This window comes from Penaeus monodon, chromosome 27, assembly GCF_015228065.2.
Source record: "Penaeus monodon isolate SGIC_2016 chromosome 27, NSTDA_Pmon_1, whole genome shotgun sequence".
Classification (NCBI taxonomy): domain Eukaryota; kingdom Metazoa; phylum Arthropoda; class Malacostraca; order Decapoda; family Penaeidae; genus Penaeus; species Penaeus monodon.
In genome coordinates this window covers 658,261-658,714 of record NC_051412.1, presented here as the reverse complement: position 1 = coordinate 658,714, position 454 = coordinate 658,261, and positions in this window count along the sequence as shown.

Here is a 454-nt window from a genome sequence, read left to right as displayed (position 1 = left end):
GGGCTACCTTTCCTAAAAGGTTACATCAATACAAGTGTATTAATCTATTAAGTTTCGAAACTCATACATTGCATAAAGCTATGCCCCCTCTCCCCCCGTCTGTGGGCAAGAGGTGGCTTTTATTGTACAGCGCATGATCATAACATAAGAACCACCATAGCCAATCGTATTGCATCAAATTGTTTTAAGCAATTACACGCGACCAGGCGTATGATATGTAAAGAAATTGTAGAAATGTATCTTCCAAATACCAAATACAAATCATCGATTATACATTCTACAAGGGACACATTTGCCGCCATTGGAAACGATATTGTTTTTAAATCATTGGCTGCCAAAGCGTTGGGAACATAAAAATTTCATCAACTTTATTTGTATCTCAAAAAACAAATAACCTACACTGGAGAAGTTATTGTTCTGAAGTAACTCAAAATTGGCATTATATAAAATATTT